The sequence below is a fragment of the Meriones unguiculatus genome, chromosome 8 (assembly GCF_030254825.1).
Source record: "Meriones unguiculatus strain TT.TT164.6M chromosome 8, Bangor_MerUng_6.1, whole genome shotgun sequence".
Taxonomy (NCBI): domain Eukaryota; kingdom Metazoa; phylum Chordata; class Mammalia; order Rodentia; family Muridae; genus Meriones; species Meriones unguiculatus.
In genome coordinates, this window is record NC_083356.1 from 86,460,183 (window position 1) to 86,478,460 (window position 18,278).

An 18,278-nucleotide genomic window follows, 5' to 3' on the forward strand; every position below is an offset into this window, starting at 1 on the left:
TATTTAAATTACTCTTATTTCCTCACTAACAAACTTGTGACATTAGCAAATATGAGTGTCTTATAGTATACATAGTTTAAGGCAATGAATGTGTTTTGATCTTTTAGTTATCAGAGAGGTTTAAGAGGCTTAATCCTAACTCAGAAGGGAAAACAGGATGGACATTGGAAGTAGAAGACAGGGAGCAGAACAGGAGCCTTCCACACAGGGCCTCTGAAAGACTCTACCCACCAAGGTATCAAAGCAGATGCTGAAACACATAGGCCAAACTTTGAGCAGAGTACAGTGAATCTTATGGAACAAAGTAGAGATAGAAAGACTTAGATGGGACTGGAGCTCCTCAAGGAGACCAACAGAGCCAAAACACCTGGGCTCAGTTGTCCCTGCAGAGAGTAATACTCCAACCAAGGACCATGAATGGAAAGGACCTAGACCCCCTGCTTAGATTAAGACCATAGGCTGCTCAGTTTCCAAGTGGGTACCCTAGTAATGGGAACAGGGGCTGACTCTGACATGAACTCAGCGATGGGCTCTTTGATCAGTTCCCACTGGGGGAGCCTTGCCAGGCCACAGAGGAAGATGATGCAGACAGGCCTGATGAGACCTGATCGTCTAGGGTCAGATAGAAAGGGAGGAGGACCTCCCCTATCAGTAGACTAGGGAAGGGGCATAGGGGGAGCAGAGGGAGAGTTGGTGGGACTGGGAGGAGATGAGGGAGGGGGCTAAAACTGAGATACAAAGTGAATAAATTGTAATTAATAATAAATAGATAACAAATACAAAAAAAAGAAACAAAAATCAAAGTACAGAACTGATGAAATTAGGATCCTACAGCCTTCACCAGACTAAATTAGAGCGTTTTTATGGCCAGGGGAGTTTTACCTATGTTTACGGTCTTATTTCCTTATTGCAATAGGCTGTTTTTATTGAAAAAATACTTAGCAACAATTTGAGGACCAGCAGGCTGGCTCTCAGAGGATAAAAGCATCTGCCACCAACTTGATGACCTGAGTTTAATCCTGGGGCTCTCCTGGTATAAGGAAAGCACTGACTCCTCCAACTTGTGTCCCTCAAATCTCAACCTACTTGTCAAGGCATGTGCAAATGTGAGTGTGCACACAGAAAAACACACATGAAATAATACGTAAACAAGCATAAATATTGTCTTAGGAAGAATATGTGTAAGGCTTCAAGATAAGTTTTTCAACAGTACCACCATCCTGTACTATCCTACAATATCATATCCTCACTCTAGTTTCCCACCAACACAAGCAGCGTCGGGCAGAGTCTACTAATTAATATTTTACTAGAGTTCATTCTAAAAGCTGGACATAAGGGTGCTATTTTTTGGGTGTTTTCTAAACAGAGCTTCAGCACACATGTGCACTTACAATTGCTAACTGAGGGGGTTTGTTAATATAAAGAAAAACCCATAAAATGCAAAAGGCCTTACACATTCCATCCTATATTTTAATAGCAAACATTTTGATAATGGACATCACTTATCAAATTTAAATTTTCTTCAAAAAAATTTCTATGGAGAATAAATACCACTACTGCAGTAAATTCAAAACTACGTTTAAAGTATTTTTTTTTTGGTCAGGTATTTAAAAGTATTTTATTCTAAAATTACTCCCATCAACAGATTAAAAATAGACACCTTTGCTGCTGTATATCTAACATGAAGCATTATGCAGTAGTAAAGTTTGTTCCAGTTTGAAGAATTTTACAATTATTTATTTATCATATATGTATTCAGACATGCACATGCCACAGTGTGTGTGTGTGTGTCTGTGTCTGTGTGTGTTTGTCTGTGTGTGGAGGTCTGTGGACAACTTTCAGGAGTCAGTTCTCCCCTGCCACACTGTGAGTCCTGAGGGTTAAACTCAGGTTTTCAGCCTTAGCAGAAAGAGCCTTTACCCACTGTGCCATCTTGCCAGCCCCTCGTATTTGAATAATTTTACTTCGGTAATTTTCTTGTCTGTGTGAACTTTCATTGAAATGTTACAGTGTCAAAATGAAGTACCTTATTGATGGATGATTTCCTTCAGTCTATATCTTTCTAATACTTGCTTTGATCATTTTTATTGCATTTAGATCATCGGCTATTATTCAATTGGATTAAAAGAAGAACTTGCCTGATGACCGCTGTATCAATTGGGCAGAAAAACAAACAAACAAACAAACAAACAAACAAACAGTGACTCAAGTTTGCCAGGCACATTTTCAGTTCAGGTGAGGAGTCTTCTGTGGCTAATTGCTTTTACTCTGATATTTGGTTTGAGGAACTGAACTGGTAACTAAAGATCATTGGGAAACAGAGTATAGTTGGCCCAGGAATTTGGATTCATGACAGAATATAACTCCTACATCAAGCTAGTAAAGACTAGCACTGAGCATATTGAGTAAATAAGAATTAGAAAAGCCATGTAGCTTGTCACCCACTGATAAGGTGTTCCAGCTCTTCAGAAGTTGTGCTCTTCAACAGACACGAACCACAGATGATATTAATCATATATGTAACCTTTAAGTATTATAGTCATATTCAATGAAGCTAAAGAAGCTATGTGAAATTAATTTCAATAGTATATATATGTTTCAAAATACAGTGATAAAATATTGTTATAATTTTTACTTTTTTCCACAAGAAATAGTTAAATTCAATGTGTATTTTCAATTCAATCTCTGTAATTAGTCACGTACCTAGTTCTCAGTGCTGGTAATGACCTCCATATTAGATAATTTATATTAGATGCTTTAAGATTGTTGGAAAATGGCACACACAGTGTTGTGATCGACTAATGCCCACTTCATCCCCAGAGGCCGGGAAGTCTGCAAAGCACAGTCTTACTGCTACACAGGCACCACCTGACAGTGGTGGAGTGATGGAGTGGTTTCTTCAGAGTGCTTGGAGCATTTCAAGGTGTCATACTGCTTAGGAAACTGAGCACAAAGTCTCACAGAAGCACTGGTTTGCACAGGTAGCACCAAATGTACAAGTCTGCTGGTTGCTGAAGCTCAGGAGTCTAGCTTTTGCCCCGACCAGCGGGGCTTCAACGGGGTTCCTAAGGGAGGAGAGTGGAAGGAATTGGGGGGGGGGCAAGAAGCGCAAGGAAGGAAGCCAAGTCTGTTTATCTGATCAAGGCTTCATTTATTAGAAATTTTTACCCAACTTATATAGGGAGAAGGCAGCAAAGGGGGAAGGCAATTAGCTGCTGCAGGAGACAGGAAGAGTGCTTTCATGTGTTAAATAGGGTACCTGCAAGATACCATAGGGATGTTTTCTCAGGGATGCTCTAACAAAGGGATGTTCTCACAGTCTCTCACCCATGAGTTAGGGTCCTAGATAACTTTCACTAAATAGCTTTAGGTCTCCGCTAAATGACCTTTGCTCACTATTTGGCTTTGGCCTAGCAAACACCTTTTGTCTCCACTAGATAGCTTTGACCCACTAATTGACTTAGGCTTCAGTAAATAGCTTTGTCTTCAGTAGATAGCTTTGGCTTTGGCTTCCATAGATAGCTTTGGCTCCCGGCAAGTTTTCTGCTTTGTAGTGGTATTATTTCATTCAACAAACATCATTATAATGCTGTCTCTGAACAGCATTATAGTTCCTTGTTGTTCGTGACATATCAATATCTTCATTCAAAGAGAGACCTGATACACTTCAGTAAAACTGAGCATCAATGCATATTATTAGGTGCTAATGGGCTATACTAATTATTTTAGCTAGCTCAATTCAGCAGCCCATAATATAAGCATATAATACAAACAAATACACACAGACAACCCAGCAAGAAAAAGAAAAAACACAAAAAGCTTATTTGGATTTGCAGTTTTATTGTTTTGTTTTGAGAGTAGGTCTTACTGGACTTGTAAAAATAATTCTATTGCCATAGACTCCTAAGTATATTGTATTAAAGGGATACACTACCACATTGGGCTTTGACAATGGTTTTGGTTATGATTAATTAAATGTCTGTGCATGTGTGGTGTTTCTCAGCACTCAATGGGTCATTGGGATTATTATTACCGTTAATTAAAGTTATTTGGAATTAACTTAATAATAGATTCTGCATGACCTTGAATGAGAATGGTTTCTATAAAGAAATATAATTGAATACTTGGTCTCCAGTTGGTAGAACTGTTTGGGAAGGATTAGGAAGTGTGGCCTTGCTGGAGAATGTGTGTCGGGGGAGGTAGAGTCAGGATTTGAGGTTTTAAAGGAGTCACACCATGCTGAGTGTTTTTCTTTATCTTGACCTCATGTTTGCAGACCAAGAAGTAAGCTCTCAGCTACTACCCAGCCTGCTCCCAGCCTGATGTTCATGGATTCTAACCCTCTTAAGCTGTAAGTCCCAAATAAACTCTTCCACAAGTTGCCATAGTAATGGAAAAACAACTAAGACAGGTGCCCCTTGCAATTATATCCTATCTGAAGACTTAGCCTGTCAAGGATCCTCAGTGTTTGTAAAGCTCATCCCTTAATCTGAACAGCAGGAAAGGCTGGATGCCACACGGGGGCAAGAAACAGTTGAGTTAAGACGCTGAGCACCCCACAGGTGAGATATTAATCATAACAGCCCCATGTTTCTTCTTTGGACCCTACGGTCCTACTCCCAGGAATTTTTAAACATCTGGATGGCAAGCAGACACACGCAAGCAGACACACGGACTGCTTAGAGAAATATCAAGGCAGGGCCACGGCCTCCACAGTTTTAGACAATTCCACATGGTAGCCATGTGTAAATGAGGTAGCACACTTCTGCTCTGAAGTTTTAAATCCCACATACCAACTTTTTTTTTCTTTTAGAAAAATGCTTTTAAGGTTGAGATGAGGCAAATTGCCATAAAAAGCACATTAAGAAGAGCGTTGTGAACAGGGTGCTTAACTGACCCAGTGTTATCTTTCATTGCCCTTTCTTATATGGATGAATAAAGACAGATAGTAGTTAATTGCTCTTCAGCTAGATCAAGGTCAGTCTTTTGTGCTGAAGTCTTAGAACTGGGTTAAACAGGAAGGCATTGCTTGTATCACTGTTCTTAACCTTGACTAGGGTCATTTAATGCAGTTTCCTAAATGCCGTTGCTCATGACAAGCACCTGAAGAGCAATTTAAAAACCTAGATTCCCAAGCTTGCCTCAAAAGATTTTGAATTGGTGGGCTTAAAGTGCAACCAAGAAATCTAAGTTATTTAAAAAATGTCACAGATAATCCTAATGATGTCAGTATCATTTATTCTGTGTAGCTGTTCAAGGTACTAAATGGAGTAAAACTAATGTTAGTGATCAAAAAATGTTGACCTAATAAGTTAAAATAGTTGCTAATTGTTTTCCTCTTGCATCTAATTTATTAAATAGACATGCCTTGGCCATATCATACCTAAGAAAATATTAGATTTTCATCTCCTGTTTGGAACTTTAGAATTACTGATCACCAATACGAATTTCATGTTACTATGACAGCCTCTCTTTCGTGTAGGAATTTTAAGTACCTTGGATAATTAAATCCTACCAGCAATCCTTTAGGATAATAAATATGACTTCTATTTCTAAAATCAGGACTCAGAATCCATAGTATTAAATAATTTCATTGAAATTATACAGCAGATGAAAACATTGATACCTGAATCAGAAGCCAAGACTCTATAATTCCAAACAAGTTTATTTCCTGAACATTCAAAGTCCAGTAAGTACAATCACTAACAAGAATTAGTGGCAAATAAAAATAGCCCAACCCACATTCAGCTGTTTTTATATATATAGTCACTTAAAGAACTGTGTTGATTAGCTTTCATTACTATAACAAAATACCTGAAGCTGGGAGACTTATTTAAAAACAGGTTGACTTAGCTCATAGTTCTAGAGACTCAAGGGCCCGTATCTGGTGTTGATGGTTTTTTGAGCAGGATTTTAAGGCAGTGGAAAGCACAGTGAGTTAGGAGAAATGAGAAGAGTCTATTTCTTTTGGTTTAAAAGGAAGCTGGAAGTATTCCTTCATAGGCACAGCACCCTCATGATGTCATCTAATCCGGATCAATACCTTAAGGCTCACTTCTAAACATTATTAGGTGGGCAACGTTTGCAACAAAAAATACCTCTTAACATATGAACCCTTGGGGGACACACTCAAACTGTAGGGAGAGAGAGAGAGAGAGAGAGAGAGAGAGAGAGAGAGAGAGAGAGAAAGCATTCTACGATAATGAGTAAGCTGTGGGTGATAAATGTTTGGTTTAGTCCTTGGGCCTAAGAGGCTTTTTAAGCCCCAAGCTCATAACCTTCCCATTTTTGCTATACTTAGAGGATACTGGTAAATTTTTCTTTCATGGCTCCCTGACTCATTGAATAAGGTGTTCCAAATAATCATTGAGTAAGTCCTTAAGAAATCGACATCTAAATCCTCAGACCAGTTCGAATATGACATTTGGGGTTTCCAAAGAGCCACTGTTTTCATATACTTAACACAACAGAAACCAATAGCAGTGACATCAAAAGGGTAGAGCACTCCCTGAAGGATAACCAGAAGCTGTGTTACCTGAAGACCTTGTTTTCTGTTTTTGGATAGTGTGGGCCTATTAAGGGCAGACTTGATAGAAATGTTCTGTGGGACATCAAATGACATTCTCCAAGCCTGTGAGAATGTAAGAGCTCCTTACATTCTAGCATCATTGCCCAACAAATTGTTTACTTTATGCTGATCATTGCCATCTGTGTCAGCTTAGAGTGTGACATCTGGATGGTTCAGAGACTGGAAATAGGGGATAAGCTCTGATTTTTTTTCTAACCAAATTCTTTACTCAATATAAAAGTAGTTGCTTAAGCCTGGCTTCATAGTCACTTAACACAGTGGTTCCAGCCTTCCTAACACTGCTGCGACCCTTTAATATAGTTCTTCATGTTGTGGTGACCCCCAACCATAAAATTATTTCATTGCTACTTCATAATTGTGATTTTGCTACCATTATGAATCATAATGTAAATATATGACATGTGACCACCATGAGAGGAATATTCAACCCCAAAGGGATCACAACTCACAGGCTGAGAAACAACTGAATTTAGCAGCTTTTGGCCATTGTTCCTCAGAGGAGCACTCCAGTGAATTTAGGTACATGGAAATTAAGGACTAGCTTGAAAATAGTGTCAGTGTAAGACAGAAAAAGCATTTTCTACTTTGATTTTTGGCCATAAGATAAAACCAAAACCAAAACCAAAAACCTCCCAAAGGGAGAAATGCTATCTTCCCACCTCAGTACAGCTTTGCGGTTCAACAGGAACAAATGGGATAACAAGCACCAACAATGAACAATATACATTTGGAGAGATTTAAAAACGTGTGATTTAGCAAATAGTGTAGATTAGAGTGTACCATCAAGCCAACAGCACAATAATGCCATGTTCTCAGGAGCGTATACTGTACCATAGTAGAAAGCTTGCAATTTTATAAAGAAAAGTACTCTGAAAAGGGATTTTTTTCTGCATGTAGAAACATTACTTGCTTCAACTTAGTCCCAATAAATCATGATAATTTACATCACAGTTTATTTTAGGGAAGTGAAATCAAATACACTTCATACTACTCAAACTATAATTCCTTTTATTAAACTATAAAATTGCATGTTGGAGATTTACTCTAAACACATAAAATCACACCCTTAACAAACAGTACAACTGGTCCACACTATTCCAAAGAGTTGTAGTAAAGTTTAAAACAACAGCCCTTGATTTATAATTTTTAATTATGTATCTTTATAGACACAGTTGCTGCAGCCTTCATATGCTTATAATGTACCTCTTTTTATTTTGTTGAATCATCTGACAATCTTATTCAATCTTTATCCTGTTGATTAAAAGGTAGTGTGCAAAGTGATTTCAGGTGAAACTCCAGAGTAGCTGGTGTCTCTCAAGACTTCAGATTATTACAGAAAGAAAGCGTCTTGAAAGAATGTTAATGGATTTTGTCTTTTATAAAAGGGGGCCAATATGAGAGATGGTTGAATAATATTATATTGTTAAGGAGACTGAAATATTGTTCATGTTTCACGCTAAATAAATGATGGAATAGTATATTTTCAATACTATTGAAAATATAGTAAGTAAATATTTAGCAGATCTCTGAAGGGCTTGCCATTTCATTGCTATCCTTGCCAAACTAAGAAGTTTACCTTGGAACATTTTGTTCCATTCTATAATAGCCACGTAATGCACACAGAATTCCCAGAACCCAAATCTGTATAATTGTACTTCTCAGGGATCTTAAACACCTCTACCTGTTAGCAACAGCAAGAGATATGGATTTCTTGTATTGAAATGATGATTTGAAATTGTTTATAAATGTGAAAAACATTTAAATAGTTTGAATAAATTTGAATGACAATGTTAATATGATAATGGTTATAAGTTTGACTAGTGGAGTTCTTAAGAACATTTTGAATCTGTGTGCACATATCCCCAAAGGATGAGAAGAAAATTTTATTATTTTCTTTTCACTGTTATTTTAATTGTTGTTCGGTTTTCTACATTTAAACTTTCACATAGAAATTGCAGATTTCCACGTGTCTTATTTTAGTTTGTTACCAGACTCCAGACTAGTATGTTACCTTGTCAAAATACAGTAATTGGGGAAATAAAAGTTTAGTTTTTCTTCTTGAAATTCAACCAGAGCAGTGGCTTTCATTTCCCAGTTCACAAAATTGTTGAGTTTTCTCTGACCAAACGGTTACCAGGGAACAGGCTGTTTTGGTGAGGGATGTGCCTGGTTTATCAGAACTACTTGGAGCTTACCTGGTTATAGTCAAGGAACGTCGGCTCCATCAAAATTGAGATTCGCCACCGGCTGTGAGGGCTCCTAAAGCACACAATCAGAAGATTCTAAGTCTTAGAAATCAGGAAAAGTGACGTTGTTGTTTGGACATTATAACTCAGAGGCCACAAGAAAGGTCTTGAATTAAAATGGAGGAGTTAAAAAAAATGGAGGAGTTAATCTACATATTTAAAATGTTCAGATTCATGTAGGACGTGTTTTGGATCTGAAAAAAAACGTAACATTTAATGCCAGGAAAAGCCTGCCTTACAGAATGCTTATAAAAGCCTTAACTATCTAATGCTGAGTACTTTGGCTGAGACTCCTGATTTCTACCCTGCATCTTTTATTGGTTCTTCATTCCAGACATTTCCAACCTTTATTAAAGTTTCTAAAACCATTCATAATAATTTACTGTTTTCCCTAGTCTAATTCTGTTTCTCTATTTGAAAGCTACTCTCTTTAGTGAACTTTAAAAGTAATAGCAACTAAACTTTTATTTAACTTTTAAGGTTTTATTTTATTAGACTTTTTATTTGTTATTTTTAAAAATTGTGTGTGTGTGTGTGTGTGTGTGTGTGTGTGTGTGTGCAGTTTCTGTGGATACCAGAAGTCAATGGATTCCTCTGGAGCCTTTGTCATAGGTAATTGTGAGCTGCTTGATGTAGGTGCTGAGAATCAAACTCTAGTCCTCTGCAAGAGCAGTATGTTCTCTGAATTGCGGAGCCAGCTCTTCAACCCTTAAACTTTAAAAATAAAAGTATTAATACTATTGTAGAAAATGTATGGAAATTAAATTGAATATTGTGTAACAATCACAGGACAAGGCAGTTTCCATCACTAGTATTCAGTACTAACAAGAAAAACCTGTAGCCAGGCATGGTTGTGAATGCCTGCAATCCCAGCACTTGTGGAGGTAGAGGCAGATGGATATCTGTGAGTTCGAGGTCAACAGGGTCCAGGAGAGCCAAGGCTACACAGAGACACCCTGTCTCAGAAAAAGAAAAAAGAAAGAAGGAAAGAAAGAAAGAAAAAAGGAAAAAAGGAAGGAAAGAGGGAAGGAAGGAAGGAAGGGAGGGAGGGAGGGAGGGAGGGAGGGAGGGAAGGAGGAAGGAAAGAAAGAAAGAAAGAAAGAAAGAAAGAAGGAAATAATTTACTGTTTTCCCTAGTCTAGAAAGAAGGAAAGAAAGAAAAAGAAAGAAAGAAAAGAAGGAAGAAACAACCATACATGTAGGTGAACTTGGCATTTTTTTTGGCAACAATTAGGTGGTAGCTAGCCATTTTGGAGACATCTTGAATTTTATTTTACACAATAAAATAATTCTAGCTTATTGTGTGGTGTCCTGTCTCATCTAATTTGAATATGTTTGACTTGATTTGACTGGTTATTGTTTTGCTTTTGGTTTCATTTTAAAGTGTCAGTGATAAAACCCAGGACCTTGCCTATGTCAGATGAGCAGTCTGCTGCTCAGCTACAGTCCCAAATTTAGATTTAAATCACTTATAAAAACAACCAGTTGTACAGAATTTTGTCTTACAAGTTAGAAAGGGATATTCTTAGTCATGGTAATTTGCAATGTATAATCATAGCATCAATGCTATATTAACATGCTTAGCATGTCTTAAATAATTCAAATAAATAGACTTAAAAGTTCTGATAATGAAGTATTTTAGTTATAGTACTCACAAACTTAATTTTTTTTAAAGTCACTACCATATATGAAACCCTATTGCGCAGGCTTAATCTATTGGACTGTATAATTCAGAAAAATTAGATCTATTCACAAAGCATTGCTTCCTTCTCCTTCTCTATCTCTTTAGTTATGACTCTTCATCAAATAAAAATAATCACACCAAGCAGATATGACTTTGAGTTAAAATACACAGAGGTCTCATGTTTCCAGTATTTTGAGTGAAAGTAGAATGACTAACAACTTATCAGAAGTACATCATTATAGGTATGCGTTTACCTCACACAAAAATGACACTGGAGTCATTAAGAGTGACTTCAGAAATATAAGGTAGGCATAGAAGCTCACACAATGTTGTTTTACTATGTACTTTCCTCCGGAAGTTAGTCAAACTTTTCTGCAAGTGAAAGAGAATGGGAACTTACAAATTATAATCTGTTTCCCTCATAACTAAGAACTTCACTGGTCCAGCTATCTCAGCTTTGGTTTAATTCAGGAATTCAAACCAGGCTCTTTTCTTATTAGTAGTTCATGATCCTTTAAAAGAGCCTTGCTCTTTTTTACTTTTTATTTCACGTTTTGCTTCATTTTGTAGTAAACTGGCCACCTCCACCATCACCACACATCTGTGTTAGTGAAAACTGTATTCCTTTTCCTGCAAGTCATGATGGGTCCCTTAAGTCAAGATTCACTCTGATCAGACAAACTTCAGTTGTAAGTCCATCGCTGAACCATACTGTAGATGTAGAATGTGTGATGATTGGTTTAGTGGTGACCCACATGAAAGGCATCATTTAGATCAAAATAAATGCAATCTGTTCAGGCATTGCTGAAAGCCAACACAGATATTTTCAGAACATTTGTTATAAAACTGACAAAGCATTCTCTATAAAACACAACTCATACAAGCAATTTAACGGTATACAAGAAAGCTCTATAAAAGAAGAAGAAGAAGAAGAAGAAGAAGAAGAAGAAGAAGAAGAAGAAGAAGAAGAAGAAGAAATACCCAAGAGTAGTAGATGGCTGAAAATAAGCAAAGTCATGGCTGATATCAATAAATTAAAAGCAAAGGAAACAATTTAAAGAATCAATCAAACCAAGGGCTAGTTTGTTGAGAAAATCAACATGATAGACAAACTCTTAGCCAAACTAACTAAAAGGCAGAGAGACACTATCCAAATCAACAAAATCAGAAATAAAAAGGGGGACATAACAACAGACACTGAGGAAATCCAAAGAATCATTAGGTCTTACTTCAAAACTCTATATGGCTCAACATTTGAAATTCTAAATGAAATGAACAAGTTTTTTTTATATAGATTATATTTACCAAAGTTGAATCGAGATCAAGTAAACAAATTAAATAGTCCTATATCAACTAAGAAAATAGAAACACTCATCAAATTCTCCCAAATAAAAAAATGCCCAGGGCCAGATGGTTTCAGCATAGAATTCTACCAGACCTTTAAAGAAGAACTAATACTAATTCTCTACAATCTATTGTACAAAATAGAAATAAAAAGAACATTACCAAACTCATTCAATGAGGCCACAGTCACCTTGATAACTAAACCATACAAAGAAACAACAAAGAAAATTTCAGACCAATCTCTCTTATGATCATTGTCACAAAAATGCTTGCAAAGCAAATCCAAGAACACATCAAAAATATCATTAACCATGACCAAGTAGGTTTCATCTCAGACATGCATAGGTGGTTCAAAATGCAGAAATCCATCATTGTAATTCACCATATAAACAAACTGAAAGAAAAAAAAACACATGATAATTTCCTTAGATGCTGAAAAAGCATTTGACAAAATTCAACATCCATTCATCTTTAAAGTACTGGAGGGATTAGGGATACAAAGCACATACCTAAACATAGTAAAGGCAATATAGAGCAAGCCTTCAGCTAACATCGAATTAGACAGAGAAAAACTTAAATCAATCCCACTGAAATTAGGGAGAAGACAAGGCTGCCCACTCTCTCTGAATCTCTTCATTATAGTACTTGAAATCTTAGCTAGAGCAATAAGACAACTAAAGGGGATACAGATTGGAAAGGAAGAAGTCAAAGCATCACTATTTGCAGGTGATATGATACATAGTGACTCCAAAAATTCTACCAGGGAACTCCTACAGCTGATAAACACCTTAGCAAAGTGGCCGGATACAAAATTAACTGAAAAGAAATCAGTAACCCTCCTGTATACAAAAGACAAAAGGGCTGAGAAAAAAAAATAGGGAAACAACACCCTTCACAGTAGCCACCAAAAACATAAAGTACCTTGGAGTAACCTTAACAAAGCAAATAAAAAACTTGTATGAAACAAATTCAAGCCACTGAAGAAAGAAATTGAAGAAGATATCAGAAGATGGAAAGATCTCCCATGCTCATGGATCAGTAGTATCAATATAGTGAAAATGGCCACCTTAGCAAAAGCAATCTATAGATTCAGTGTAATCCCCATCAAAACAACAATATATTTTTTACAGACCTTAAAAAAACAATTCTCAACTTCATATGAAAAACAAAACAAAACAAAACAATACAAAAACCCAGAATAGCTGAAATAATAAAAAAAAAAATCTGGAGGTTCTCTATCACTAATTTCAAGCTGTTCTATTGGATAAGAGTAATAAAAACTGCATGACACTGGCATAGAAACAGACTGGAAGATCAATGGAATCACATTGAAGACCTAGAAATGAACCCACATACTTATAGACACTTGATTTTTGACAAAGAAGCCAAAACCATACAAAGGGGGAAAAAGATAGCATCTTCAACAATTAGTGCTGGTCTAATAAATAGAAACACATGAAACTTAAAAGCTTCCTTAAAGCAAAGGATGCTGTCAATAGAACAAAACTATAGCCTACAGACTGGGAAAAGATCTTCACCAACCCTATATCTGACAGAGGGCTAATATCCAGAATATATAAAGAACTCAACAACTTAAACACCAACAAACAAAATAATCCAACTAAAAATGAGTTACATAGCTAAACAGAGAATTCTCAACAGAGGAATGTCGAATGGCTGGGAAACAAAGAAATGCTCAATGTCTTTAGTCATCAGGGAAATGCAAATCAAAATGACTCTGAGATTCCATTTTATATATATAAGAATGGCTAGGGTCAAAAACTCAAGTGACAGCACATGCTGGGAGAGGATGTGGAGAAAGGGGAACCCTCCTCCATTGCTAATGGGGGTTCAAACTTGTACAACCACTTTGGAAATCAGTCTTCCTCAGAAAATAGGGAATAGTTACACCTTATGACCCAGCTTTACCACTCCCAAAAGATGTTCCACCATACAACAAGGACATATGCTCATCTATGTTCATAATAGTTTTATTTGTATTAGCCAGAAACTAAGAACAATTCAGATTTCCTTCAACTGAAAAATCGATAAAGAAACCGTGATACATCTATATAATGGAATACTATACATCCATTAAAAACAAGGACATCGTGAAATTTGTAAGCCAATGATTGGACCTGGAAAAGATCATCCTGAATGAGGCAACCCAGACCCAGAAAGACACACATAGTATATCCTCACTTATAAGTGGATATTAGCCATATATAGTGGATATTAGCCATGTATAGGATAGCCATACTAAAATGAACAAGACCTAAAGAAGCTAAACACTAAGGAGGACCCTAAGGAGGATGCTCAATTCTCATTCAGAAGTGCAAACAGAACAGACACTGGATGGTTGAAAAGAGGGAACAGGATGGGAGCCTTCCACAGATATCTTCTGAAAAACTGCATGCAACAGATGATCGAAGCAGATGCTGAGACTCACAGCCAATCTTTGGGCAGAGCACAGGGAGACTTATGGAAGAGTGTGGGGATAGAAGGACCCAGAGAGGACAGGAGCTCCACTAGAAGACCAACAAGGCGAACAAATCTAGGTCCAGGAGGGTCTGGGGAGACTGATGCACCAACCTAGGACCATGCATTCAGAGGACCTAGACCCCATGCTCAAACGTAGCCAATAGACAGCTCAGTCTCCACGTAAGTCACATAAGCCAGGAGATGTCTCTGACATGAACTCTGTTGTCTGCTCTTTGATCACTTGCCCTGGGAGAGACCAGACCACAGAGAAAGAGGATGCAGGCAGTTCTGAAGAGACTTGATACTTTGGGTTAGTAAGGGAAGTTAGTAAGGGAAGAGGGCTCCTTCTTTCTGAGCACTAGGATGACAGGAATCGGGGGAAGAGGAAGGGGACTATGATCAGGATGTAAAATGAATTAATTAATTTTTAAAAATTCACCCCCCCAATCCCATTGCTTAACTTACTAGCACTTTAAAAATTGGACATCTATGTCGATTCTGCTTCTTGACAAAGCGCAGGGAATATTTTGGGTGAGGGGATAGCAAGAAAGTAACAGATGGTGTAGTCAAGGTTTTTGTTAGTGCTAAATAACAATGTTTCATTTTTATTCTTTCTTCCTTCCTTCCTTCCTTTCTTCCTTCCTTCCTTCCTTCCTTCCTTCCTTCCTTCCTTCCTTCCCTCTTTCTTTCTTTCTTTCTTTCTTTCTTTCTTTCTTTCTTTCTTTCTTTCTTTCTTTCTTTCTTTCTTTCTTTCTTTCTTTCTTTCTCGCTTTTGGAATCAAGGTTTCTCAGTGTAACCTTGGCTGTCCTGGAGCTCACTCAATTGACCAGGCTGGCCTCAATCTCAGAGAGATCTGCCTGCCTCTGTCTCCTGAATGCTGGGATAAAGGTGTGAGCTACCACCTCTGGGCTAATGTTTTATTTCCATCACACAAATCTGTTTTGACATTTAAGAAGTTCCCCAGATCACACATTAAGCTGAATTAAATTCAGAAGTGTACATTTTTTAGAATGTTCATTGCACTTTTATTCTTTATATTCTTTGTTAGAAAACATTTCCTGCTAGTTGAGGGAATCTTAGACATACATAATTCTCAGTAAGCCCTGCATAATAGCACTACCTAGGAAGCATCAGTTCCTCTAAAGTACTCACTTGCCTGCTGTGCTCTTTCCCAGTAATGGAGGGTACAGCTGCTTTTGACAGGTGAGTTCCTGCATGTAAATTTTCCTGTATATGTTTTACAGGACCCTTCTTGATCATTATCCTTTCTTGTTTTCTCTCAGAAGTAAACAATTTTTACTCTTTGAAATACCGATTCCTCTCTTCAGTTCGTTTGTTTCCTGTTTATATCATGGATAGTCTGTGAACTGAACTCAGCTTCTGTTCTGCCTCTCTACACTAAGTAGTGTATGCAGATCACATTTCTCAAAGAAGAAAAATATTTGTGTAAGCTATTAATTGATATTAAGGCACAGTGTTCAATAAAATCAAGACATTAATAGTGAAAGATTTACAACTGAAAGCATAGGATAATTGACAGCTTGCTTTGAAGTGGTTGATAAGATATTAAAGGGAGCCTTTTATTTTTTGAGCAGGATTGGCTGTAAATTGCATTGTTCATACTACATAGCAAAGAAAATCAGGGAATTTATGCTGCTTGTCTCTGCAAAGTAAAGTGTTTGTATATTCCACATCAGTAAGTAAAACTATAGGAAGAAAGGATACACTATAGTACTAACTGTATTATACTATACTGTACCATAATATGCTAGTATGCTATATTATACTATACTGAACAGTAGTATACCATGGTAAGGGGAAACTGTTCTCTGAACCACTGCTGATGGAGGCAGAAAGAAGGCATATAGCAAGGCATGGGCAAGCCTGCTTCTCTACTCTGTCACTACTCTGAAGTTTATAGCTCATGGTCGAGTCCAAGGTGACGTAGCATCCCACAACCTACCTAGAAAGAGTAGGGGAATAGTTAATGGATGAAAACAACTCTCATCTTAATGAGCAAACAAAAGCGTTGTTAAAAATGTACTAAAATAAATTTTAACCTTCAGAAACTACACAAAATAAACCACAGGAGAAAAATTTAATGTATTAGTTTGTCTACCTCAAAACACTATACACACACCATACACATATACACAAACACATAAATGTGCACAATTCTCACACATGTAGTCATACATACATGCACACGCCTATAAATACGTACATAAACACATAGACATGCACTCACACACATGTCCATATACACAGACATAGAAAGACTAAGGCACTAACAAGTACATACACACATACACAGATCTATACACACATACATACAGATACATACACAAGGACATACAAACATATACAAAGTCTTAAACATACAGACTTAAACAAACACACAGGCACATACACATGCATTCATCTCCCCCCCCCCATATATACAATATCTATACCAAAACTTCTTGAATAAAGTTCCATCTCCACAGACTGGCACATGCTTACAGCCACTTTCCCACTATCATCTTACATGAATATTACTGTAAAACAATATTGAACGAAACCTTTGCTGCTTTATAATTTCGACTGAAGAGCTAAAGGTGAGGGCAATGGACAATTGGCTCTAATAGTTTAGGGTAAAGCAGGTCTCCCTCAGCCTGCTGAGATGAGGTATGACAGAAATTTGAAAGCATTCAGTGAATTTGGGGCCTAGGTGCATAGACAAAGTTTTGAGTTCACTCTCTCCTTCTTCCTCTAATATTGGAGTATCTACCAAATTGGAAGCCGTCATCCCTCCAGTGACAAAGTCTTGGTGAATGGGACCTTCTGAGTTCACTGAGCTCACATGGTAGGGCAGCAGAGTAGAGAAGAGCAACACACACATCTTAGGGAGTTTGTTTGGAGTTGTGTACGCATGAGGTGTTTCCTTTTCTTGAAATAGGAGCTGGCTAGAACATGGGCAGCACAAAATAAGAAGAGGCTGCAGCAGTAAGCCAGCCTGCGCGCTCATGACAGGAACGTGTGAATTCTCTTTGCATCACATGGAAGCTTCAGAGGCCTTCTGTGTCATGGGAACTGAACCCCCAAGAATCTGTTGGGCAGACAGCCAAAGGAAGGAGATGAGAGAAGCGGGAGGTCAGCCATATAGTGCATCATCCATCCACAAAAAGCTCAGAGACTTGGGGGCTCAGAAAAGCCCATAAAATGATCAGATTTGGATGCCTGCCACACAGCCCTTCACCAATGTTGACACCCAAGGGAGATCCAGAAATAGCAGAGAGAAAGTCAGAGAAAGAGTGAAAGCAAGGAGTAAGCACAAGCAAATCAAACCATGACCCTTTCTCATCATGGGATCCAAGAGACAAACCAAGATTTAAGAGGGGGTGGAGGGTACTCTTGCAAATATGAAATTAATGCTTAGGTCTAGATTAGATGTTAAATAGGAAAGGAATCATATGCTTATACGATCTCCCTTCAAAGAAAAGGGAAAAGAAAATTATAGAGGTTGGTTAAATGGAGTGATTAATGGAAAAAACGAAAATTTTCTCATTTAAACCTTTTCCTGTACACATGTCCTTTTCTTATTTCAGTATTTTTCCTACAATATTTGAAGAACATGATTCTGGACAGAGTAACTGAAGTCCCCTGGGCCCAGCATCAGTGTGGGCTGGACTGGCCCACAGGAGGAATCCAGGCTCAAGGTAACCTTACACAGACTTTGAGCTTGAAGTCAAAAGCTTAGAGATCAGTAAAGTTGAAGGGTTAATCTGAGGTGAGAGATAAGAACAGGACAACAGGTTGAAAAATGTTAAAACCAACTCTGGCAGAGGTTTCAGAGAGAAGATGGGAGCCAGCAATAGAGCTATTTCTCTATTACTGGAGTGCTGTATGTTCATTTTACCCTGAGCCCCACCCCCATACCGTTATGGCTGTCCA

At 37.6% G+C, this 18,278-nt stretch overlaps 1 long non-coding RNA gene across 1 annotated transcript; it reads left to right on the top strand.

Annotated features, from left to right (window-relative positions):
* Positions 1–2,093: 2,093 nt before the first annotated feature.
* On the top strand, positions 2,094–18,046 carry LOC132656034 (uncharacterized). The gene is made up of 4 exons (XR_009593992.1): positions 2,094–2,235; positions 2,821–2,981; positions 4,277–4,351; positions 17,933–18,046. It is a non-coding gene; the product is annotated as an uncharacterized LOC132656034 (long non-coding RNA).
* The last annotated feature ends 232 nt before the right edge of the window (positions 18,047–18,278 follow it).